This window comes from Dendrobates tinctorius, unplaced genomic scaffold, assembly GCF_039654945.1.
Source record: "Dendrobates tinctorius isolate UK_male_01 unplaced genomic scaffold, ASM3965494v1 ptg000144l, whole genome shotgun sequence".
NCBI lineage: Eukaryota > Metazoa > Chordata > Amphibia > Anura > Dendrobatidae > Dendrobates > Dendrobates tinctorius.
In genome coordinates, this window is record NW_027361811.1 from 4,442,509 (window position 1) to 4,469,737 (window position 27,229).

Below are 27,229 nucleotides of genomic sequence, written 5' to 3' on the forward strand. Positions count from 1 at the left end.
CCAAACCACAGAGTATAATGCAGCCACCCCACAGAATATAATGTAGCCCGCTGAGTATAAAGCAGCCTCGTCATATAATATAATGCAATCCCTATAGAATATAATGCAGCCTTCCTCATATAGTATAATGCAGCCCCACCTTAGAATATATGGTGGCTCCCTCAGAGTATAATGTAGCCTCCCATAGAATATAATGTAGCCACTCCATAGAATACAATGTAGCCCTCATATAGTATAATGAAGCCCCCATACAATATAATCTATCCCCCCCACAGAATATAATGCAGCCCTCCCCCATAGAATACAATGTAGCCCCCTCATATAGTATAATATATCCCCCTCATGGAGTATGATGCAATCACCCCTCATAGAATAAAATAAATTTAATACAGCCACCCATAGAATATAATACAGCCCGCCTCCCCACAGAATATAATGTAGTCCCATAAGAGTATGATGCAATCCTACCTCATAGAATATAATACAGCCCCCATAAAATATAATGTAGCACCCCATAGAATATAATACAGCCCACCTCAACATAGAATATAGTATAGCCCCATAAAAGTATGATGCAATCCTCCCTCATAGAATATAATACAGCCCCCCCATAGAATGTAAAGTAGCCCCCCATAGAATATAATAATGCCCACCTCCCTATAGAATATAATGTCGCCCCATAAAAGTATGACACAATCCTCCCTTATAGAATATAATACAGCCCCCCATAGAATATTATGTAGCCCCCCTAGAATATAATATGGCCCACCTCCCCATAGAATATAATGTAGCCCCATAAGAGTATGATGGAATCCTCCCTCATAGAATATAATACAGCCCCCCCATAGAATATAATGCAGCCCCTCAGTACTCACTCACTGATATATTTAAAAAACCCCACAATCCTTACCTCTCCTCGTACCTTGCGCTGCTCCCGGCTCGGCTCCAGCGGCTGCAGTCTGCCCGGCACACAGCCGGTATGTGATGAGGTGACGTCATCGCGCACCCACAGTGTCAGAGGTAGAGGGGAATGATGGGAGAGGGAGCCCCAGCTGACTCTCTCTCCTCCTTCATTGCTTTGAACTGTACCGGCGTCATAGACACCGGTATAGTTGACTGTGTCGGCGCTGGTGGGGTGAAAGTCAGTGCTGGCGGCAGGCAACTGGCTGGGGGCCCCTGGGGGAGCAGGGGCCCCTTGCAGCTGCCTGGTTTGACTGCCGCTAATGTCGGCCCTGACCGACATTGTCACATTTTGTGTGTCTAGCCCTTCACTATCTCTATCCATCCCCCACTCCCTCAAGATGGCTGGACCATCATTGTAAATATACACCTGTACTTTGTATCTCCCCCACCTCATTGTAGATTGTAAGCTCTCACGAGCAGGGTCGTTTTATTTTGCTCTAATTATTGCATTGTTAACGTTGTTACTTATGACTGTTGTGTTTGAAACTGTAAAACGCTGCAGAATATGTTGGCGCTATATAAAGATTACTATTATTTGTGTTTTCTCATGGTGGCAATGTGATGTTTTATAGCTTGAAAGAGATTAATACAAGGGCTGCAAATTAATGTAAGAATGTTAGCAAAATATTACATATTCTTGTAGATTTTTTAAAGCAGAAAACACATTAGAAATTAAATATACATTCTATGATATTATTTAGGTGTAAAGGCCCCGTCACACTAAGCGATCTCGCTAGCGAGATCGCTAATTTTGTGACGCTACAGCGATCATGCCAGCGAGATCGCTGTGTGTGACGGGGATCAGCGACCGGCCCCCCTGCCGGTTATCGCTGATCGTGCTCGAGCGGCCTGGGCCGTTTTTCCATCACTGGTCTCCCGCTGCCCAGCACGCATCGCTGCGTGTGGCAGCGAGAGACCAGCGATCAGCAATGCTGGACGCTGGTTGCTTATGTAAACGTCGGGTATCCAGGAGCCACGGCTCCTGGATACCCGCTGTTTACCTTGGAAACCGGCGTACACGCTGGTTTCCAAGGTAAACGTCGGGTGTCCAGGAGTCGCGTGGCTCCTGGATACCCGACGTTTACATTAGAAACCAGCATCCAGCGTCGCTGGTCCTGATCGCTGAGGCTGTCTATGTGACAGCTCGCCAGCGATCAGCCTAACGATGTCCCAGCGATCCCATCATGTCGGATCGTGGGTGGGATCGCTGGGACATCGTTTAGTGTGACGGGGCCTTAACATGGTAACAAAGCCCTCTTAAAAATTGAGGCTCTTATCTGAGTGTGTCCACAGTATGACTTACTATATCCTGTGGTACATCCTGTTAGAAAGCCATTATCATCCTTCAGTTACACCAGATTGTGTAGGACACAGGATGCATCTCCTGGATAAAGATGTGCCATTTGCTTTTGTAGACATTTCAAATAAACTGGCCATTATTTGTAACCTAAGAATTTTTTGTGCATGATCTCAACTGAGACCTAATCGGGTATCTTCTTGAGATAAGAAAACTTGTTACCTATCACTTGATACAGAATTGAATCCTCAGAGGCATATATTAGGCTGTTGCGTTCAGGGCCCCATACACAATAGATAGTTGCTATATAGTTCGGCCAATCATTCGGACAACAACTATATCTTCCGACTCCTCCATACATAGAAGCAATCACTCTGCTGAGCTCTCCTGTATTCTCTGCAACAGGGCTATTTCCTGACTCCTCTGGCATAGTCTTATCTCGCGAACAAAAGGATTAGCAGTCCCAGATGCCAAACCCTAAACTCACTATCTGTGGGGCATAGTCAGAAGGTCCCCATATACACATTATACTGCCGCAGAGTCTGTACATAACGTTGTATTAGGCTGATAGTTAATCTAATGAGTATAGGCAGTACCGGCTCCAGGTTTTTGTGGGCCCCGGGCGAAAGTGTCTCAGTGGGCCCCTTTAACACATACCACAATTCATCATGCACAGATATGGCAAAGAAATATAGGTATAGTACAATGCCAAAGATTTCACTTGCTTCTTACATTATATGAGTGATCTCTATTGTAAGTTCTACAATAGCTCAGAAACCAGCAAATCCTTGCAGAACACAGTGCGTGCCCTTATGGGGATTCAAAAGTTTTCATTTAAGACCAGACAGTATAGAACTCCATACAATATTGTGGGCATCACATAGTCTTCCATACACTTTATTGGGCCCCATATATTGCTTCATACAGAATAATGAGCCTCATATAATGCTCCATACAGAACAATGAGCCCCAAATATTGCTTCATACAGTATAATGAGCCCCATATAATTCTCCATACATATAGAATGGGCCCCATATAATGCCCCATAGAGAATAATGGGCTCATCTCTCTCCCCCGCTGGGCTCATTTCCGCCCCAGCTCACTCTCATCTCCCCCGGAGGCTGGGCTCATTCCCCCCGGGCCCCCCCACTCATTCCCCCCGCTCATTCTCCCCCCGGCCCCGCTCATTCTCGACGCCGCTCACCTGAGTCCAGGCGCCGGTAACTTTTTCCTGTGAGAGTGTGCGGTCACGTGGTACCGCTCATTAAGGTCATGAATATGGGCGCCACGCCTATGGGAGTGGAGTGGCGTCCATATTCATGACCTTAATGAGCGGTAACATGTGGACCGCGCTCTCACAGGAAAAAAGATAGTGGTGAGTATGATGTTTTGCGGAGGGCGTGGGACCGACCCCGGACTTATAAATAATAAAAAAAAAACTTGTTTAGGTGCCGAGTGGGCCCCCCCGTCTCGCCAGGGCCCCGGGACTTACCCGGGTGCACCGGGTGCTGACACCGGCCCTGAGTATGGGGACCTTAGGGTCAGGAGACTCACGGCCAGTCTAGACATCGTGATCTGAAAATGGGCCATCGAAGTTGGAATTGTGAAACCAGTCGTACTTAGTTGAGTTTATAAACCTCATGATAATTGGTAAACTAGTAGTTTATGCTCATTGTAACAAGTTGTATATAGCAACATATTATTATTTGTATTGTACACAGTACTGTAAGGAGAGTGACATACTACCCCCTTGAAGACACATGTATTGTTAAAGTATATTCTAATATGTAATGTGTATCGTAAGTGTTGTGTTCTCCCCGATTGTACAGAGAGTTAGGGTTAATAATTGGGACTAGCCTAGAGTTGGATGGGCTAAGGAGTACTGACAGAGACAGTTTCCTGTCAGGACATCAGATAGGGCCCAGCTTGCTACAGAAGCAGAACTAAAGTCTTACCAGTCGCATGACATGGGTGTCCCTGACATGAGTAGAGACCGAGTCAGAGGAGAGCATGATCCTGAGTCAAAAGACAGAGAAAAGTGACCGAAAAATGGATTAATGAACTGGAGACAGGTCCTGGGACAGGATGCCTAGCAGTAGGACCTCAAGTTTATCTCAGAGAGGTAATGGGCCAGGATGGAACAGGGAACATGAGATGAGGAGAGTGCCCCAAGCAGGAATTCCAAGGTATCAGAAGCAGAGAAGCTAAGTACTGGCCATGTTTGCAAACTAGTTCCCTTAAGAGGGAAATGTTGAGAATAGGACTCTCACTTACTGGCTTGAAATACTGTGCTGAGTAGTGGTGAATATATAGGACAGAGTGAGGCAGAATTGAGTTATTCTGAGAAGGACAGGAAGCATGTATGTGAAGATGTTGAAGATGCTCCATGTGTTAAAGGAAATGTTTGTGAAGTATAGCACCTGCTAAGTACTGCATCTACCAAGTTCCTGTGTAGTAAAAGACTATTCATTGTTGATTGGTGGTCTGCCTCATTAAACTTTATAACACCTGGTCCTGGCCAGCCAAAGTCACCGGCATTATACGGCCTGCAAGGGCGTAGCACCCCCCATAGATGAAATCCACAAATCCAGCCAGGACCTTCACCTTAATGTAACGTGTCGGGATGTAAGAGACCAGTATTTCTTCCACGGCTACCTCCCTGCGACACGGTACAGTACGCACATGCTTCCTATATACAAAATGTACCAATTTGCATGCAGTTTTTAGTAACAAAAAATGTAGTGAGCAGGCCAACATTTCTACTATTCCCAAACAAAAAGAAAACATAAACATGACCATACAAAACCTACAAGAGGCAAAATGAGCAAAACCCTGCTGTAACTAAATAAGAAAAAAGCAAAAGTGCATTTAAATAACAGAGTTCTTAGTAATACTGTTTTTAATTCAAACTAGTCTGCCCTTATTCACACACTGACAACTCTGACACATGGTAATGTTTTTAATATTAGACAGTGTAGGACCCTCCCACCCAATCAGAGTCACCTCGTCAATGGTGGGATGGCTTTTATGCTATTTTTGATCAAAAGCAGTATTACTAAGAACTCTGTGTTAGAGATGGGCGGACACCTGAATGTTTGGGTCTGGCGGGTTTGGCCGAACAGTTGCAAAAAGTTCAGGTTCGGTTACCAGAACCTGAAACCGGACCCCATTCACTTGAATTGGGGGCCCGAACATCCAGTGTTTGCTGCGCTGTAATGTGCATGACAGCGCGGCAAACACCGCTTCTGATCGGCGGGGAAATCATCCCCACCGGTCAGAAAGCTGCGGTTCCCACGCTGTCAAAAGACAGCAGGAGCGCTCAGCTGTGATCGGAGGTATAAAGCTTACTTCGGTCACTGGTGTCAGCTGATGGGACTTACAGCTCCCATCATCTGACACCTGCTACCGCTAATTACAGTGAGAATTAACCCAAAAAAGTCCACCAATGCTGCAATGGCACTTCCTTAACAATGTACATCAACCAAGAAGACAGTGTTTAGACTGACTCCTAATGAAGAGAACCATAAATGGATAACAAATAATTTTATTTAGCCTATTAAAATACATAAAATGCTACCTGTATTTATTACAAACAAACATACCCCAGGGGAATGGCACAATACAGGAACACAAAAACCTCAAAAGATGTTCATAAAGTTCCCTTGAGCACACCATATATAAAATGGAATAATAAACAGGTCAATTTACATATGGAGAGAGGGCCCAAAAAGTCTTATTATTACTTGCCAACGGCATTAAATTACTAAAGTGCCCTTTGTTCCTATAATTGACCATATGTAATAAAGTTATACCGCAATAAATATATTGCAAATCGCATAAGTGCCAATGATTTAAGAGAGGTGTACTTACTAAAGGGAAAAGAGGTGATTGCAGCCCGCGGGGCGAAACGCGCGTTGGGGCGCGGGGTCAGCACTGCGGGCTGCAATCACCTCTTTTCCCTTTAGTAAGTACACCTCTCTTAAATAATTGGCACTTATGCGATTTGCAATATATTTATTGCGGTATAACTTTATTACATATGGTCAATTATAGGAACAAAGGGCACTTTAGTAATTTAATGCCGTTGGCAAGTAATAATAAGAATTTTTGGGCCCTCTCTCCATATGTAAATTGACCTGTTTATTATTCCATTTTATATATGGTGTCCTCAAGGGAACTTTATGAACATCTTTTGAGGTTTTTGTGTTCCTGTATTGTGCCATTCCCCTGGGGTATGTTTGTTTGTAATAAATACAGGTAGCATTTTATGTATTTTAATAGGCTAAATAAAATTATTTGTTATCCATTTATGGTTCTCTTCATTAGGAGTCAGTCTAAACACTATCTTCTTGGTTGATGTAATTACAGTGAGAGCAGGAGCGGCAGATGGGAGTATTCATTAGCTGCTCCTGCGCTGTAAATAAATAATTTAAATAAAAAAACGCGTGGGTTCCCCTGTATTTTTGCTAACCAGTCAGACAAAAGGATTTTTCTTTGTATTATTGCATTCTGTGCAAGCTGGGGTGTGGCCTCCCTCTCCTGAGCTGGAAATTGTATATAAGGCTTCCCCAGACTGGTGTTCACTGGTTGGGCCCAGTCCTTTTGTCTGCCTTTATTCACACAATGAGGTCAATTCTGACACATGGTAAGGTTTTTAATATTAGACAGTGTGGGACCTTCCCGATCAGAGTCACCTTGTCGACGGTGGGATGGCTTTTATGATATTTTTGATCAAAAACAGTATTACTAAGAACTCTGTGTTATTTAAATGCACTTTTGCTTTTTACTTATTTAGTTACAGCAGGGTTTTTGCTCATTTTGTCTCTTGTAGGTCTTGTATGTTTTATGGCCAATGTGAACATACGTTTATGTGCTGCATATATACCAACTCAAACCAAGCTCAATTTTTGTGTTTTTTTTATAAACATGAACATAGTCATAAATACAATTCTGTAGATGTCTACTCTAACTATAAGATATCTTGATAATTACCTTTTAGTGCCCCTTTTATATTACATATGTGATTTTTGTTCCACCAGACATGCAGCATTGGGTATTAATTCTTAAAGGGGATTTTTAAAAATGTGTTAAACCAAGCAAACTTCCCTATTTAATCCCCTGCAGCTAAAACATCGCCACTACGGCCGTCCTAGATGGTGCTGTAGAGATGTTACGTTTGTCATTTATATGACCACTGCAGCTAATCCCTGGTCGCATCAGTCATTTGCCATACCAGGCCCGGATTGATAAGCCCAACCAGGCAGATTCCCGGTGGGCTGGAGCTCTTTGACACAAAGTGGGCCGCGGGCCCTGGTTTCATGTCTGGGCCCTTTAATAACAATTGATGCCAACAGTGTGCGCAGCTGCAATGTGCGCACACACACAGTATGAGCGGGACGCGGTAGCGCTGCTGGGCAGGAAGTATTTGACTCCCTGCCTGGAATCTCCTCACAGACACCGGCTCTGTCAGCTGACTTCTCCTGCTCCTGGAATGGTGAGTAGTGCCTGGCACAGCTCCAGCTCAGGGGTGAGCAGCCTTCCTACGTGTGCAGCAGTTCAGGGCTCTATGGAGGGCAGGGGCCCCATCAACAAAGTAAAATCTGTGCCGATCTGATCGGCACTTGTTTCCCCGTCATGGTGTATTGTATGCTGCAGCACTAGGAGGGCAGCATACAATACAAAGCAAAGCTCACCCACTGCCAGAGATAGTTTCCTGCTATTGCAGGAAGCTCAACGAGGCTGAAGTTGGTTTCTTATTCGTCCAGTTTCGTTGGTTTCTTATTCGTCCGGTATCTTATTCGGAGCTGAAGTTGGTTTCTTATTCATCAGTTTCTTATTCGGCAATTTTTTCTTTTCTAAATTTTACAGGTTTAACAACAAAAAATAAGCAAAACAATAATAAAAACAATGCAGTGAGGTGCCCTGATGTGCATACACTTAAAATCAACATCAAAAATTATAAAACTGGTACAAAAATGGGCATCAAAGTGGGCACCAAAGGGCGTTAATCAAAGGGTTAAATGACTTTGGGCCACTGAAATCACACTGCAGATATATAGAACAAGGAGCCCCACTTCAAACCCAGGTCCCTCCAGCCTGGCCCAAATGGGTTATGGGCACCAGAACTGGCATCAAAGTGGGCACACAGTCGATTTTCACAGGTTTGAATAAGTAACTGATGTTTTAAAGGGGTTAAATGACTTTGAGCCACTGATGTCACACTATGAATACACAGATAGTGATGCCCTGCATCAAACTCCTGTGTATGCGGAATCTGACCTTGAGTAGGGCAGCAGGGTGAGTTGGATTGGGCTATGTGGTGCAAATATGGGTCGCCCTCCCAGGGTCGTGGTTTACTCGGTACCGGGCCGGTGTCAGGGGAATGTGTCACAGCAGCGGTGACCCGGTCTGTGGCCCTGGGCACCCAAGTAATGGGGAAATGTAGTTTAAGTGGAATAGAATAGCTTGTGACGCCACCTGTGGTGTTCGGCAAGGGAGGTGTTAAGCCTACGCTGCAGACAGATCCTCTGGGACAGATGGTGTGGTGCAGCAAGGATAGTATAGCCCTCCACAGGCAGGGCTGTTGTCCCAGGGCAGTGTACATGTGAGGACACTTAGGTGGTGTAGTGTCCGGCGCAGGGGATGTATCAATGTCAGGCAGACGGACGCAGGAAGGAATGGAGGACACCAGGGCATGTAGTTCCAAAGCATTACTCACAGTCAGTAATGCCCGCTTCTGTGCCGTGTCCTCCGGGTCAGGGACTCAGTCAACCTCCAGGCAAGATGGAAAGCTCCCCTCCAACACTTCGCCAACTCATGTGCCTTTCCTGAACGTCTCCTCTATAGCGCCTTTTAGTGTGAAGATCTCCAGTACCGTGGTACTCTGGAGTTCCTCCTAACAGATGTTCCCAAGAACTCTACTTGTACGGCAGACAGCTGTAGCCTGCTTCGGGGACTCCCTTCTCCTGAGTCCCGGCTCTCTATCTGATTGCTGTTGTGCCCCAAGTCTTAGATGGGAGTAATGCATTTACAGCCAACTACTCCACCGGTGTCTGCTGCAGAACCATAAGTGTCCATACATCCTCGGGGACCGGGCCCCGACCTTGCGCTGAGAACCTATAGGCAGGGTTACTCTTCCAACCCACGTCCTCTCAACTCCTTCATTCCGTACTTGTCTTTCTCTCTCTTATGGAAGCTTAGGTTTTAGTTCTACATCTTTCTCCTTCTTTTCCTTTCCAGTGCCAGCTGGCTCAGATCACTGAGGCAGCCGCAGCACTCCTTCCTCCATCCCTTCTTCCAGGGATCCCCACTCCTCCCGAGTGGCTTCCTTCCTCACTGACCTCCTGTCAGACTGACCTGTAATCCTACACTTTCCCACTCTTTTATGTATCTTAACTCCACCCACCTCCCAGCACATCCAGTGTTCCAAGCAGGGAACCACCAAAGGCGCTCTGCTACTCTCTAAGCACTGAGCCGCAATGTGGCTGTGCAGAACTACCCTGTTGTGTGGGGTGCGAGTGTTGGAGTGTGGAAAGGAATTCCCACCTTACCTGGATGGTGGGGCACTACACCTTAGGAGAAGATGCAGTACCTCTGTGGAGACCGAGCCTCAGGGGCGCCACAAATACACCAGCCCCAGCGTCTGTTATCTGATGCAGATGCACCAGCCTCAGGATCTCCTATGTGATTCATATTCCCCAGCATCTGCGATCTGATGTAGATGTGGGTCGCCCTCCCAGGGCTGTGGGGTACTCGGTACCGGGCCGGTGTCAGGGGAATGTGTTACAGCAGCGGTGACCCGGTCCGTGGCCCTGGGCGCCAAAGTAATGGGTGAAATGTAGGTAATGGAAAGGAATAGTTTGTGACGCCACCTGTGGTGCTCGGCAAGGGAGGTGTTAAGCCGATGCAGCAGCCAGATCCTCTGGGACAGATGGTGTGGTGCAGCAGTGATGGTATAGCCCTCCACAGGCAGGGCTGATGTCCCAGGGCAGTGTAGTTGTAATGGTTGTGGAAAGGCACAGGCAGTGTAAAAGATGGTACCCAGATGTAGCGGTGCTGAGTGGGTTGGCGAAAGAATGAATGGAGGACCCCGAGGCTTGCAGTTCCAAAGCTTTACTTACAGTCTCCGGTACACAAGGGTGCCTGCCTCTGGGCCGTGTCCTCTGGGTCAGAGACTCAGCCAACCTCCAGGCCAGATGGGAAGCTCCCCACCAACACTCCGCCAACATGTACCTTTCCTGAACGACTCCTCTATTGCACCTTTAAGTGTGAAGATCTCCAGTACCGTGGTACTCTGGAGTTCCTCCTGTCAGATGTTCCCAAGAACTCTACTCGTATGGCAGACAGCTGTAGCCTACTTCGGGGACTCCCTTCTCCTGAGTCCCGGCTCTCTAAATCAGTTGCTGTTGTGCCCCTTAGATGGGAGTAGTGCATTTACAGCCAACTACTCCACCGGTGTCTGCTGCAGAACCATAAGTGTCCATACAACCTCGGGGACCGGGCCCTGGCCTTGCGCTGAGAACCTATAGGCAGGGTTCCTCTTCCAACCCACGTCTCCTCTCTGTTCTCCTACTCCTTCGTTCCGTACTGATCCTTCTCTCTTATGGAAGCTTAGGTTGCAGTTCTACGTCTTTCTCCTTATTTCCCTTTCCCGTGCCAGCTGGCTCACATCACTGAGGCAGCTTCAGCACTCCTTCCTCCATCCCTTCTTCCAGGGATCCCCACTCCTCCCGAGTGGCATCCTTCCTCACTGACCTTCTGTCAGACTGAACCTCTCATCCTACACTTTCCCACTCTTTTAAATATCTCAACTCCACCCACCTCCCAGCACATCCAGTGTTCCAAGCAGGGAACCACCAGAGGTGCTCTGCTACTCTCTAAACACTGAGCCGCAATGTGCTTGTGCTGAACTACCCTGTTGTGTGGGGTGCGAGTGTTGGAGCGTGGAAAGGAGTTCCCACCTTACCTGGATGGTGGGGCACTACACCTTAGGAGAAGGTGCAGTACCTCTGTGGCGACTGAGCCTCAGGGGCGCCACATACCCCCCCATTAAACACAGCACGTCCCACGGGCTGCAAGACAACAAAGTTGACAGTACAGGAACATACAAAATTTTATAATGCTGCATAAACAATTCTTAAACTAAACTTCCTAGTATAGGAGGTACTTATTCTTGAACGTTACAAACAATTCTTATTTAACTATCTAAATTTCACGTCAAAAAGTGCAATTTCTCATTCTAAGTGCCATTATCTGTGACTCACTATCACTTCAGTATTATTCAGCTTTCCTTCTCTAGTACATGTTTCTTTATCATTTTTCTCTCTTCTAGACGCAAGACGCTGACCGTAAGTACCTGGTCCGTCACCTGTCATGTTCAATTCTTTATTCTTAATTCTCTATCAAAACAATCCTAATTCTTTGTAAAAGCCATATACTAACTGCCCACTCCTTCCTCTTGGCCCTCAGAGAGCACTCCTCTCCTGAATTCCGGTTCAGAGCTCCCCCTGCTGGCCTGGAGTGGAACTGTGCTGCATGTATAGATCCTAGTTACTAATACTCTCATAAAACACATTATCAAATACTTTACAGTAAAACATTCAAAGATTCTCGTAAGTGCTGGACACCACTCCCAGCTGGGATCTCTTGCAGTGTCCTTTGAGGTAGACATCATCTTCGCAAAGTGTCCTGATGTAAAACCTTGACATCATCTTCGCAAAGTGTCCTTATGTAAAACCAAGAAAGGGCACCTAAAGAGGTGCAACTTATTTACAATAAAAGTTTTTGGATCACTCCAAGTTCATGATCGCTTAGTTCAATAGGAAGGCTGCCAGTTGCCGGATAGTGGCTTGACATTGGGCCCAGTTCTCCTCTTCCTCCCGCTCTTCTTGGGACCGATCCACGCTGGTATGGTACTGCGGCGCCACCTTCAGGGGTTCCGGTGTTCCCCCCCGGGGACTGATATCCCGGTCCCAGACCAGATCTAGCACGACCTGGCCAGCCACTGCGACCGTGGTGCACCCCAGGGCCTTCCCAGTTGTCTGGACATAAGACATACCTGGGGCCTCCTGGTGGTGTGGTCTCTGCTCCTGTGCAGCGGTGGCAGTCACCGCAGATGTAGGCCCCTCCTGGGCGTGTGGACTGCTCAGCCCACAAAAGGACTCCTGCCTCAGTTGCAGACGGTACGTCAGCCGGGCGATTTCGTCCTCCAGCTGCTGGCGGTTCATTTCCGAGATCGGGTCGGAGCCTTCAGACATGGCGCCAGGGAGATTCATTTCCCCGCGCTCCGCAGGCCTCCTTCCCTCACTCTCCAAAATGGCGTTCTCGCGTTCTTCTTCCTGCCTTGGCCCCTTTCCCGCCACTGGCTTCTTCTGCCCCTCCTTCCAGGGGCGGCATCTTCTTCCAGCGCCTCCAAACCAAGCCAGTATGCGAACCCCTCGGGGGTGGGCCATGTTGCTGTCACATAGTAATTCAGGCAGGGGAGGCCCAAGACTCTTCGCGGTCTTTTCCTAGGACCTCCTATCTCTTCATGCCCTTCTTCTCCGTGCCAGCAGCCATTTCTAATGTCCATTTTACAGTCCATCAAAGCAGGTCTTCTGCACATCCTTAAAAGTCCAACAAATCTCAGGTGCACAGAACCCGATGGCATCGGGTCTCGTCATCCTGTTCGTGACGCCAATTTGGGTCGCCCTCCCAGGGCAGTGTCAGGAGAATGTGTCACAGCAGCGGTGACCCGGTCCGTGGCCCTGGACGCCAAAGTAATGGGGGAAATGTAGGTAATGGAATGGAATACTTTGTGACGCCACCCGTGGTGCTCGGCAAGGGAGGTGTTAAGCCGACGCTGCAGACAGATCCTCTGGGACAGATGGTGTGGTGCAGCAGTGATGGTATAGCCCTCCACAGGCAGGGCTGATGTCCCAGGGCAGTGTAGTTGTAATGGTTGTGGAAAGGCGCAGGCAGTGTAAAAGATGGTACCCAGATGTAGCGGTGCTGAGTGGGTTGGCGCAAGAATGAATCAGATCACTGAGGCAGCTGCAGCACTCCTTCCTCCATCGCTTCTTCTTCCAGGGATCCCCACTCCTCCCGAGTGGCTTCCTTCCTCTCTGACCTTCTGTCAGACTGAACCTCTCATCCTACACTTTCCCACTCTTTTATATATCTCAACTCCACCCACCTCCCAGCACATCCAGTGTTACAAGCAGGGAACCACCAGGGGTGCTCTGCTACTCTCTAAGCACTGAGCCGCAATGTGCTTGTGCAGAACTACCCTGTTGTGTGGGGTGCGAGTGTTGGAGCGTGGAAAGGAGTTCCCAACTTACCTGGATGGTGGGGCACTACACATTAGGAGAAGGTGCAGTACCTCTGTGGCGACTGAGCCTCAGGGGCACCACAGATGCACCAGCCTCAGGGTCTCCTATGTGATGCATATGCCCCACCGTCTGCTATCTGATGTGTTAACACAAACAATAACCTCCGCTGCATAGTATATACCGGGTGGTAGCACTAAGCAGTGGTCCACCCAAATACAAAAAGTACACCAACTCCAAAGGAACATGTGCACAGTAGGAGAAAAAAGTGAGCAAACAGGTGTTTATAATAAAAAAAAATCTAAATTTTGTTAGTACAAAAGCATTAAAAAGACAAGAAAATCCATAACAAGACGCAATCCAGAAAAAAGGCAGAGATACCAGGATCGGTTGATCCTGCTGCAATATATTGCACAAATCTTAAAGGAAAGTAAAAAAAGTGCCAGTGAAACAGATCACTTAATAGGCAAGATTAAGGTACCCCAGACAAGTAACGCCATAACACGGGTTATAAGGATCAAAGTGACCAATACCCAGGAGTAGAGCTTACCAGCAGCAGGACAGCGAAGACCCTGGGCCAGGTGGTAGAGTCCCGATGCGCGCGGGGAGGGGGAAAGCCCCGAGTGTACGGAGAAGGACAGGGAGGACACCCGATCATAGACCAGTCCAGGCGTGCGCAGTAACGCTGGACGCCTGCTTCACATCTGCCGAGACCTGGCAGGTGCATTGCGCACGCGCCGACTTGCTCTCCGCGATTGGCAAATTGTTCACCACGTAATGAGTCACATGGGTTCATAAGGTCCTTCATGCACGACTTAAGACATCCCCTTGAGAAAGTGGTGTATCAGACACGTGAAACGTTTCACTGGCACTTTTTTTTACTTTCCTTTTGGGATTTGTGCAATATATTGCAGCAGGATCAACCCACCCTGGTATCTCTAACTTTTTCTGGATTGCAACTTGTTATGGATTTTCATGTCTTTTTAATACTTTTGTACTAACAAATAAAATTTTGATCTTTTTATTATATACACCTGTTTGCTCCCTTTCTTCTCCTACTGTGCTGATGTATAAACAGCAGCATCAGGATCTCCTATGTGCTGTACATAAATCAGTCCCAGCATCCCCTTTGTGATAGGTATACACCAACCCCAGCATCCCCTATGTAATTGGTATACAAAGGCCTCAACGTATTCTATGTGATCTATATTTCCCAGCCTTGGTGTCTTCTATGTTATATACGTAGCATAATTAACTATATAGTGTAGACCTGTGTATACAGTTTATAGTAAGGATCTGCATGTGTATGGTATATAGCAGTGATGGCGAACCTTTCTGAGACCGAGTGCCCAAACTGCAACCTAAAACCCAATTATTTATGACAAAGTGCCAACACGTGCCAAATGCCCCATCGTGATCCCCTTCTTGTAGTAATATGCCCCATCGTGATCTCCATCATGCAGAAACAGTGGCGGATTATAATGAGGTCAATTTGGGCAGTTGCCCCGGGCCCAGTGGGGTTAAGGGGCCCACAGCCCAGGCCAGTAAATTGCCCCATTATAATCCGCCACCGCGCAGGGCCGGATTATAGGCAGGGCAGGCGGGGCTTCAGCCCCGGGGCCCCCACCACAAGAGCTTCTAAGGGGGCCCCCACCACATTCCTGCTGGCTGCTGCAATGGCACTCCATCTTCTCCCCACCTAAAAGTGAGTGACCGTGGGGGCGGCATTATGTGCTCTGCTACCAGCAGCATCTACAAGTAGCGTGAACGCTGATGCTGCTGGTAGCGTGCAAAGGCTTGTGATGAGATCACAGGAGGTAAGGTGTCAGGGCCTGCAATCATGTGACCCCTGTCTCCTCCCCTCCTGTGACCTCATCACAGGTCCTGTGCGCACAGCACTGAGAGCAGCCATGTATGTGGAGTGCGGCTCTGCGGGTGGAGGTCAGTGCTGGAGGCCCCATTATTCTCTATGTGGAGTGTGGGTGGAGGTAGGTGCTGGAGGCCCCATTATTCTCTATGTGGAGTGCGGCTCTGCGGGTGGAGGTCGGTGCTGGAGGCTCCATTATTCTCTATGTGGAGTGCGGCTCTGCGGGTGGAGGTCGGTGCTGGACGCTCCATTATTCTCTATGTGGAGTGCGGGTGGAGGTCGGTGCTGGAGGCTCCATTATTCTCTATGTGGAGTGCGGCTCTGCGGGTGGAGGTCGGTGCTGGAGGCTCCATTATTCTCTATGTGGAGTGCGGCTCTGCGGGTGGAGGTCAGTGCTGGAGGCTCCATTATTCTCTATGTGGAGTGCGGCTCTGCGGGTGGAGGTCGGTGCTGGAGGCTCCATTATTCTCTATGTGGAGTGCGGCTCTGCATGTGGAGGTCGGTGCTGGAGGCTCCATTATTCTCTATGTGGAGTGCGGCTCTGCGGGTGGAGGTCGGTGCTGGAGGCTCCATTATTCTCTATGTGGAGTGCGGCTCTGCGGGTGGAGGTCGGTGCTGGAGGCTCCATTATTCTCTATGTGGAGTGCGGCTCTGCGGGTGGAGGTCGGTGCTGGAGGCTCCATTATTCTCTATGTGGAGTGTGGCTCTGCGGGTGGAGGTCGGTGCTGGAGGCTCCATTATTCTCTATGTGGAGTGTGGCTCTGCCGGTGGAGGACGGTGCTGGATGCTCCATTATTCTCTATGTGGAGTGTGGCTCTGCGGGTGGAGGTCGGTGCTGGAGGCTCCATTATTCTCTATGTGGAGTGCGGGTGGAGGTCGGTGCTGGAGGCTCCATTATTCTCTATGTGGAGTGCGGGTGGAGGTCGGTGCTGGAGGCCCCATTATTCTCTATGTGGAGTGCGGGTGGAGGTCGGTGCTGGAGGCTCCATTATTCTCTATGTGGAGTGTGGCTCTGCGGGTGGAGGTCGGTGCTGGAGGCCCCATTATTCTCTATGTGGAGTGCAGCTCTGTGGGTGGAGGTCGGTGCCGGAGGCTCCATTATTCTCTATGTGGAGTGTGGCTCTGCGGGTGGAGGTCGGTGCTGGAGGCTCCATTATTCTCTATGTGGAGTGCGGCTCTGCGGGTGGAGGTCGGTGCTGGACGCTCCATTATTCTCTATGTGGAGTGCAGCTCTGTGGGTGGAGGTCGGTGCTGGAGGCTCCATTATTCTCTATGTGGAGTGTGGCTCTGCGGGTGGAGGTCGGTGCTGGAGGCTCCATTATTCTCTATGTGGAGTGCGGGTGGAGGTCGGTGCTGGAGGCCCCATTATTCTCTATGTGGAGTGCGGGTGGAGGTCGGTGCTGGAGGCTCCATTATTCTCTATGTGGAGTGTGGCTCTGCGGGTGGAGGTCGGTGCTGGAGGCCCCATTATTCTCTATGTGGAGTGCAGCTCTGTGGGTGGAGGTCGGTGCCGGAGGCTCCATTATTCTCTATGTGGAGTGTGGCTCTGCGGGTGGAGGTCGGTGCTGGAGGCTCCATTATTCTCTATGTGGAGTGCGGCTCTGCGGGTGGAGGTCAGTGCTGGAGGCTCCATTATTCTCTATGTGGAGTGCGGCTCTGCGGGTGGAGGTCGGTGCTGGAGGCTCCATTATTCTCTATGTGGAGTGCGGCTCTGCATGTGGAGGTCGGTGCTGGAGGCTCCATTATTCTCTATGTGGAGTGCGGCTCTGCGGGTGGAGGTCGGTGCTGGAGGCTCCATTATTCTCTATGTGGAGTGCGGCTCTGCGGGTGGAGGTCGGTGCTGGAGGCTCCATTATTCTCTATGTGGAGTGCGGCTCTGCGGGTGGAGGTCGGTGCTGGAGGCTCCATTATTCTCTATGTGGAGTGTGGCTCTGCGGGTGGAGGTCGGTGCTGGAGGCTCCATTATTCTCTATGTGGAGTGTGGCTCTGCCGGTGGAGGACGGTGCTGGATGCTCCATTATTCTCTATGTGGAGTGTGGCTCTGCGGGTGGAGGTCGGTGCTGGAGGCTCCATTATTCTCTATGTGGAGTGCGGGTGGAGGTCGGTGCTGGAGGCTCCATTATTCTCTATGTGGAGTGCGGGTGGAGGTCGGTGCTGGAGGCCCCATTATTCTCTATGTGGAGTACGGGTGGAGGTCGGTGCTGGAGGCTCCATTATTCTCTATGTGGAGTGTGGCTCTGCGGGTGGAGGTCGGTGCTGGAGGCCCCATTATTCTCTATGTGGAGTGCAGCTCTGTGGGTGGAGGTCGGTGCCGGAGGCTCCATTATTCTCTATGTGGAGTGTGGCTCTGCGGGTGGAGGTCGGTGCTGGAGGCTCCATTATTCTCTATGTGGAGTGTGGCTCTGCGGGTGGAGGTCGGTGCTGGAGGCCCCATTATTCTCTATGTGGAGTGCGGGTGGAGGTCGGTGCTGGAGGCTCCATTATTCTCTATGTAGAGTGTGGCTCTACAATTCGTGACCCCCGTCACGTGACGAGGGGGGCCCACAGAGTCTGAACTGCCCCGGGCCCTGGCTACCCTTAATCCACCCCTGTGCAGAAATATGAAGAGTCTCCGCGAGCTCAACGATCACTGGGTTTTGGCCGTTGCAGCTGAAAAGAGGAAATCGGAAAACCAGGGGAAGAGTTTTGAGGAGATCATTTGCATATTCCCAGTGCCTTCTGGCTCATCTTTCATCGTTTTTAAGAAATCTCAAGATGGAAGAGGCCAGGAGCCATTTAGTGAGCTGCATTTCTTGCTACATGTTCACAGATTTACCAGTGGAAAAGCCAAACTTCACATGCCACAAATGCAAGCTTGTGTCCCTGTTGGAGGAAAAGTTGCAAAATCTCGAAGAGAGGTTAGCTACGTTGAAGATCATTAAGGAAGGTGAAGAGTTCTTGGACAGAGCAGAATTATCTCTTCATGTTACAGAAAGAGAAGAAATTCGAAGTGCACCTGAAGAAACAGAGGAATGGAGACATGTGACCCAGAGAAGCAGGAGGATCAGGAGGCAGTCAGCACCCATACTGCTCAGAAACCAGTACCAGGCTCTCACGCAGGAAAACGATGAAGAAATACATCAGGATAAGACTCTGCCAACAAACAGCAACCTTGTACGCCTTCAGAGTCCTCCTGGATGGAGAAAGAAAAATGTTGTGAAGAAGAAACGGAGAGTGGTGGTCATGGGGGATTCCCTGCTGAGAGGAACAGAGGCCGCTATCTGCAGACCGGATATAACTACAAGAGAAATGTGCTGTCTTCCAGGTGCAAAAATTAAAGATGTGTCTGACAGGATATCAGGACTCTTCAGACCTACAGATGACTACCCATTCCTGCTACTACATGTGGGGAGAAATGACACAGCAAGAAACGACCTGGAAACCATCTGCAGAGACTTTGAAGACTTAGGCAAGAAAGTGAAAGAACTGGGAGCGCAGGTGGTCTTCTCTTCCATCCTCCCAGTGGATGGCCATGGAACAAGGAGGTGGAATAAGATTCTGCAGGTGAACAACTGGCTACGTCGATGGTGCCGTCAGCAACGATTTGGATTTCTGGATCACGGAGTGAACTACTTATACGATGGACTACTTGCTAGAGATGGGGTGCACCTTACGAAGACTGGAAAGCATGTATTTGGAAGTCGCCTTGCTACACTTGTAAGGAGAGCTTTAAACTAGAACAACATGGGAAGGGAAGCAAAAGACCAGAAAAAGCCATACACCTGACAAATGCTATTGAGAACTCTGCTATTAGAAGTGGAAAGGAAGAACAAAGACGAAAGAATCTAATTAATAAAAATATTGGAGAAAGAGAAACCAATCACAAACTAAAATGTTTCTATACTAATGCACAAAGCATGGGCAACAAATAAGGAGAATTGGAACTACTAACACAGGAAAAGAAATATGATGTCATTGGAATCACTGAAACTTGGTGGGACAATACACATGATTGGAATACAAGACTAGAAGGATACAACTTATTTGCAAGAAACAGACTTGATAAACGAGGAGGGGGTGTCGCATTGTATGTTCGAAACGCGTATATCTGCACAGAGATTGAAGCTTCAGAGACTGGGAGTTCTGTGGAAACTGTTTGGGTAAGAATACAAGGACAGAACAATGGAAAGGACACCATTGTAGGCATTTACTACAGGCCGCCTGTGCAAGCCGAAGATATAGATGAACTCTTTATGCATCAGATGGCCAAGTTCTCCAAAAAATATGACATGGTTGTCATGGGAGATTTCAACTATCCAGACATTTGTTGGGAATCTCTCTCAGGCAAAACTAACAGGTCAAGGAAATTCTTATCCTCTCTTGCTGACAACTTTATCTTCCAAAAGGTAAGGGAGAAAACAAGGGGAACTGCTACCTTGGATCTAATCCTTATAAACAGGGAGGAATGGTTGAGGAGGTAAAAGTGGCTGGGACCCTAGGAGGTAGCGACCATGCTATTTTAGAATTTTGGATAACTAGAGGTGGAAGACCTGTGAAGACTCAGACGTCAAGGTTAGATTTCAGAAAGGCAGATTTTAAGGGATTCAGAAAGAGAATTGGAGGGATCCAATGGCTGGATATCCTTAAAGACAAAAATGTCCAGGAAGGATGGGAAATCTTGAAAAATGAAATTCTCAATGCACAGTTGTTAACAATTCCGAAAAGAGGGAAGAATAGGAAGCATTTAAGGAAACCAGGATGGATGAACACAGAACTTAAGCACATGCTAAAAAGGAAGAAAAAAATGTTTATAAAATGGAAAGAGGGAGGCATATCTAAAGAAGAATATAATGCTGTCTGCAGAACCTGCAGGGCACAAATCAGATTATCTAAAGCTGAAAATGAACTGAGGCTTGCAAGAGATGTCAAAAGCAATAATAAAGGATTTTGGGGATATGTCAAAAGTAAAAGAAAAGTCAAAGATGCTATAGTATTTTTACAGGATGAAAATGATAAAATGGTAAGACAGGATGTTGAGAAGGCTGAACTTTTAAATTCCTATTTTGCATCTGTTTTCTCTCAGAAAGGAAATGCAACATCAACTGTTATTCACTGTCCTATTAAGGGAATAGAAGAATCCAGGATATCTATAAACAGAAAGATAGTGAGGAAACACTTAGCTAACCTAAATGAATTCAAGTCTCCAGGTCCAGATGAATTACACCCCAGAGTACTGAAGGAGATAGCAGAAGAAATTTTTGAACCCCTCTCCATAATCTTTGAAAATTCTTGGAGAACAGGAGAAGTGCCAGAAGACTGGAGAAGAGCAAATGTTGTTCCTATCTTCAAAAAGGGGAAGAAGGTGGACCCAGGCAACTATAGGCCGGTGAGTCTGACTTCTATACCAGGAAAGATCTTTGAACAAATTATTAAACAACATGTATGTCAATACCTGGATAAGAATGAAGTGATTAAACAGAGTCAGCATGGGTTTGTAACTGATAAGTCATGTCAGACTAACTTAATTTCCTTCTATGACGGCATCACTGATTGGGTGGATCAAGGAAATGCTGTAGATATAGTATATCTTGACTTCAGCAAAGCATTTGACAAAGTCTCTCATACAATCCTTATTGAAAAAATGACTAAGTATGGAATGGACAAGGCAACTGTTAGGTGGATTCATAACTGGCTTAGTGATCGGACCCAAAGAGTGGTCGTAAATGGCTGCACATCCAGTTGGAAGAATGTCTCAAGTGGGGTACCACAGGGCTCTGTCCTGGGCCCTGTATTGTTCAACATCTTTATCAACGATTTAGATGAAGGAATTGAGGGTAAACTGATTAAATTTGCTGATGACACAAAGCTAGGAGGGATAGCTAATACTAGAGAGGAGAGAGAGATGATTCAAAAAGATTTAAATAAACTGGAGAAGTGGGCAGCAACTAACAGAATGGTTTTTAACAGGGAGAAATGCAAAGTACTACATCTGGGCAATAAAAATGAAAAAAGCATATATAGAATGGGAGGAATAGGGCTAAGTGACAGCACATGTGAAAAAGACTTGGGTATACTAATAGATCACAGACTGAATATGAGTCAACAGTGTGATGCAGCAGCAAAAAAGGCAAATGCAATTCTAGGATGTATTAACAGAAGCATACAGTCTAGATCACGTGAAGTCATTATTTCCCTCTACTCCTCTTTGGTCAGACCTCATCTGGAATATTGTGTCCAGTTTTGGGCACCACATTTTAAAAAAGACATCAACAAACTGGAGCAAGTTCAGAAAAGAGCGACCAGAATGGTGACCGGTCTGCAAACCCTGTCTTATGAGGAAAGGTTGCAAGATTTGGGAATGTTTAGTTTGCAAAAGAGAAGACTGAGAGGAGACTTAATAGCTGTCTACAAATATCTAAAGGGCTGTCACATTGTAGAAGGATCAACTTTATTCTCATTTGCACAAGGAAAGACTAGAAGCAATGGGATGAAACTGAATGGGAAGAGACACAGATTAGATATTAGAAAAAACTTTTTGACAGTTAGAGTGATCAATGAGTGGAACAGGCTGCCACGAGAAGTGGTGAGTTCTCCTTCAATGGAAGTCTTCAAACAGAGGCTGGACAGACATCTGACTGGGATGATTTAGCGAATCCTGCTTTGAGCAGGGGGTTGGACCAGATGGCCCAGGAGGTCCCTTCCAACTCTACGATTCTATGATTCTATGATTCTATGCCCCATCGTGATCCCTATCATGCAGAAATTTGCCCCATCGTGATCCCCTTCATGCAGAAATATGCCCCATCGTGATCCCCTTCATGCAGAAATATGCCCCATCGTGATCCCCTTCATGTAGAAATATGCCCCATCGTGATCCCCTTCATGCAGAAATATGCCCCATCGTGATCCCCTTCATGTAGAAATATGCCCCATCGTGAACCCCTTCATGCAGAAATATGCCCCATCGTGATCCCCTTCATGCAGAAATATGCCCCACCGTGATCCCCTTCATGCAGAAATATGCCCCACCGTGATCCCCTTCATGCAGAAATATGCCCCACCGTGATCCCCTTCATGCAGAAATATGCCCCATCGTGATCCCCTTCATGCAGAAATAAGCCCTATCATGATCCCTTTCTTGTAGAAATATGCCCCACCGTGATCCCCTTCATGCAGAAATATGCCCCATCGTGATCCCCTTCATGCAGAAATATGCCCCATCGTGATCCCCTTCATGCAGAAATAAGCCCTATCATGATCCCTTTCTTGTAGAAATATGCCCCACCGTGATCCCCTTCATGCAGAAATATGCCCCACCGTGATCCCCTTCATGCAGAAATATGCCCCACCGTGATCCCCTTCATGCAGAAATATGCCCCACCGTGATCTCCTTCATGCAGAAATATGCCCCACCGTGATCCCCTTCATGCAGAAATATGCCCCACCGTGATCCCCTTCATGCAGAAATATGCCCCACCGTGATCCCCTTCATGCAGAAATATGCCCCATCGTGATCCCCTTCATGCAGAAATATGCCCCACCGTGATCCCCTTCCTGCAGAAATATGCCCCACCGTGATCCCCTTCATGCAGAAATATGCCCCATCGTGATCCCCTTCATGCAGAAATATGCCCCATCGTGATCCCCTTCATGCAGAAATATGCCCCATCGTGATCCCCTTCATGCAGGAATATGCCCCATCGTGTTCCCCTTCATGTAGAAATATGCCCCATCGTGAACCCCTTCATGCAGAAATATGCCCCATCGTGATCCCCTTCATGCAGAAATAAGCCCTATCATGATCCCTTTCTTGTAGAAATATAGAAATTGCCCATTCCACCACCTTCATCATTTCCTCCTCCCCATCATTGCCCTCTCCCCCACCACCATCGTTGCCCACTGCCATTATTGGTTCTCTCCCCATCACCGCCATCACTGGCCCGCTCTACACACACACAGCCACACTCGCCACACACACACACCAGCGGCCACACTCACCTCTCCGCGGTCTCCGCGCGCCGGCAGCTTCCTTTCTCTCACTTCCTCACATACATTGAGAGGTGCGGCCGCGGCTGGATGACATCATCATTCAGCTCCGCGGCCACGCCGCTCAATGTGTGTGAGGAAGCTGCAGCTCTGAACAGTGAGGTGAGGCCGCATGCCAGCTGAGAGGGCTCTGTGTGCCATAGGTTCGCCATCACTGGTATATAGTGTTGAATCCACATTATACATAATATACAATGGGATGAAACTGAATGGGAGGAGACACAGATTAGATATTAGAAAAAACTTTTTGACAGTTAGAGTGATCAATGAGTGGAACAGGCTGCCACGAGAAGTGGTGAGTTCTCCTTCAATGGAAGTCTTCAAACAGAGGCTGGACAGGCATCTGACTGGGATGATTTAGCGAATCCTGCTTTGAGCAGGGGGTTGGACCAGATGGCCCAGGAGGTCCCTTCCAACTCTACGATTCTATGATTCTATGATTCTATGATTCTACACAGGCATAGCTCTACAATACATAGTATATACACAACTGCATACTGTATTCTGTAATACAGAATATAATACGGAACTTTGTATGGTGTGAACTTCCCAAAACATTTCATATACCGGTACACAGTCACAGCGCCACATTAAATATATACTCAGTTCCACAGTATATACGACAATATAGTCCACATATTCGTATTCTCCTGTCCTGGATAGTGGGCGTAATTCTCAGTATCTGTATTATTCTTTGTATATAAGCTGTTTTAATGGGGTGAGGACGTTTTAGTACATGGGCTGCTGGGGTTTGTGTGCCAGGGCTGATTTTCAGTCCCAGTCCGGCCCTGTGCCATACATACAAACATCACCACTGTAGCCATTGATCGGCTGCAGCAATCATGTGAATCATGGATGTAACATCTTAGCATAGTCCAGGACCATCAGAGGCCCCGCAGTGGCGTAACTGTTTCAGCAGGGGATTGAATATATAAGTAATGGTGATATTAGGGAATAATCTGCTACAAAAAAACATGGACAAAAATATACCTGTTCTCCCCTACATATTTAGCTCCATTTCTCATGGAGGGGAGAACAGGGCTCCAGTACGTGATGTAGAAGTGGCCTAACCTTACTGAAGGATGGGTATATGTTTGCTCATGGATTTGTAGTGGTTTATCTCATTCGATTGTATAAATATGACTCCTTTTATTCTCAGGTTTGTCCAGATATAACGCTGCGGTAGCTATACAGTCGCCTGGCATAGCGTTACTTTTGGCACACAGCTGTGTTATGAATCCCGATCAGGCGTCTTCTTGACATAAGTAATCGTGTGATGAATCACTTGATACAGAGCTGATTTAGAGTGACTCTTCATGCAACATTTACTGATGACTCCGCTAATTACCCCAGCAGCTATCACACTCTTGTGCTTCCTGTTTCAAAACAAAGAATTTGCATTGCTTGTTTCCTGAGCTCCATGCAGCGTAAGTTATAAGCCATGACCTGAGCGTCTTTAGGCGGATGGACAAATTGGATTTTTAAGGTGAAGAGCCAAAAGTGTTCATACTTTTTATTTCTTTATTTGAAATAGCTGCACATTTTTTTATTCTGCAATTTATTTAAGGGAGAGTTACAACAAAGTAAACCTTACTATTATTAAAAAAATTGTCCACTATCTGGACAACTTCTTCTCATACCCGTCGCTTGACCAGATAAAATAATTAAGCTTATACTCACCTCCCGTGCCGGCGCCGTTCCCACGGTGTCGTCACTCGGTCTCCTGTTCTGTTGTTGTGACACGTGACTCCAGCACCCAATTAGAGCTGGCGTCACTGCCCCCGCCTCCTATCGAATTGAGCAGGAAGAGGAAGTCAGGGATCCGCTGTTCGGTTTGTCCGAAGGCGAAGACAGTGACGCCAGTGCTGATTGGGCGATGGTGTCACAACAACTACACGAAAGCCCCGGGACCATGAGTGCTGACACCGTGGGAACAGAAGGCGAGTATAGGCTTTCTTAATCTATGGAGGCCAAACAATTTAATCAAGAAGTTGTTGTCCTAGCAGTCGACAAGCTCTTTCATGCAAATATAAGTCTCGTTTAATAGAACTGTGCAACTTTGTGGCATAATACAAACACTAAATAGGTCTTTATTAATATTAAACATTTTATCATTAACCCCTTCTTCCCAGAGCAATAACTTTTTTTTATATTCCCATCAATATGGCCGTGTGAGGGCTTGTTTTTTGCTGGACGAGTTGTACTTTTGAACAACGCCATTGGTTTTAATATATTGTGTACTGTAAAACGGGAAAAAAATTCCAAGTGCGGTGAAATTGCAAAAAAAAGTGCAATCTCGAAGTTGTTTTTTGTTTTGCTTTATTGCTAGGTTGACTAAATGCTAAAACAGACCTGACATTATGATTCTCCAGGTCATTATGAGTTCACAGACGTCAAACATGTCTAGATTCTTTTTCATCTAAGTGGTGAATAAAATTCCAAACTTTGTGAAAAAATAAATTCCGCCATTTTCCGAAACCCGTAGCCTCTCCATTTTTTGTGATCACGAGTTGAGCGAGGGCTTATTTTTTGCACGCCGAGCTGACGTTTTTAATGATATCATTTTTATGCAGATAAGATCTTTTTATCACCCGTTATTGCATTTTAATGCAATGTCACGGCGACGAAAAAAAACGTAATTCTGGCGTTTTGACTTTTTTCTTGCTACACCTTTTAGCGATCAGGTTAATCCTTATTTATAATGATAGATCGGGTGAATCTGAACCCGGTGATACCAAACATGTTTGATTTCTTTTTTTTTTAATTGGGTGAATGGGGGGTGATTTGAACTTATGTTTTTTGTATTTTTTTATATTTTAAAAAACTTTTTTTTTTTTTTTTTAAACTTTTGGCATGCTTCAATAGCCTCCATGGGAGACTAGAAGCTGCCATAACCCGATCGGCTCTGCTACAAACAGTCGATGATCAATTTGCCTGTACGTAACTGAATTACTCACCGCCGGAGCCCACATCAAAGAGAGGGTGTTCGACATCGGTGTACTATTACGCCCGATGTCAGAAAGCGGTTAATAATAATTATTTTATTTATAGAGTGCCAACATTTTTCAGAACAAGGAAAAGGGATAATTGATGCATTAATGAACCAACCAGTAGCAGTTACAAGAATTCTTCGTCAACAGATGTGCTATGGGTGAATTTATTGTAAGACAAGGAAGATATGGATTCTTTCACGGACCTTAAAAAGGGAAAAAGTTGTTTATTTGATAGATGTTGTGGTTGGCATCCTTGAGGAGGTAGGTTATTAGACCCCTTAGGGTATGTGCACGTCACGTCTTTTTCAGGTGGATTCTGCCTGAAAAAGTGCAGCAAACCGACACAAGCAATGAAATGCACAGCAATATCAAAAAGACATTGCTGTGTACACATGTGCAGTGCATATGTTTAATCTTTTGTTACTTCTTTTAACCACTTCAGGGTTCGAAAACTGCGAAACAGGTAAAAGAAGTAACATGCTCATTCTCCGTCTGGCTTCCACTAGGAAGCTACTCGCCACTATACTGTAAAATATAAAGATAGGACGCTGGTGGCAGAGCCACCGTAAAAAACGACGGTAGAGCTACCAGTGAAGCCGCTTCAGGAAAAAGACCACTGGCCTAGGTTCAACCTTCCTCCACCAATTGCACATTTTATCACTAAATTATCTATAACCCACAATGTTATCTGTATTGAGGAAACCATACAGCCTTTTCTAAAAGCTGTTATTGCATCTGCCATTACTACCTCTTGTAGTAGGGCATTCCATAGTCTGA